Below are 535 nucleotides of genomic sequence, written 5' to 3' on the forward strand. Positions count from 1 at the left end.
GTTCATTTCTTAAAAATCAAGTAATGGCATTAATTACTTGAAAATCAGGTAGTAATTTATAGATCAGCTTAGGAAACGACTGGTTTCCATTGTGTAAAAAACCTGAACGACCTTTTATGCACAATATATTCAACAGGTAAAGGTTTATATTAAGCTAGATTTCTGATGCTTACCTTGTACACAACAGAACTTATTCTTCAAGGATAGCATGCAATATTTTTTGACCTTCACTTTTCATGAAATATCATTTAACTGAAGTGTGACTGCATATTAATTCATGATAGACCTCTATGAATAGCACTGAGGACTGAAGTGTTTTAAGTGATTATGATTTTGTTTCTTATAAATAATCGTAATGTATGTGACCTTTTTATCTTGTATTAAATGTAATTCATATTTGGAAACCATTAAGATGTCTGTTTAATTAATATAGCAAAACTAGAATGAAAACACCATCTATGGTTAATGTAATTATGAAGCAACATGGAAATGTACCAGAAAATATATTTAGCATAGTTAGATACTGTCATTAAGT

The sequence above is a fragment of the Penaeus monodon genome, chromosome 31, assembly GCF_015228065.2.
Source record: "Penaeus monodon isolate SGIC_2016 chromosome 31, NSTDA_Pmon_1, whole genome shotgun sequence".
NCBI classification, from domain to species: Eukaryota; Metazoa; Arthropoda; class Malacostraca; order Decapoda; family Penaeidae; genus Penaeus; species Penaeus monodon.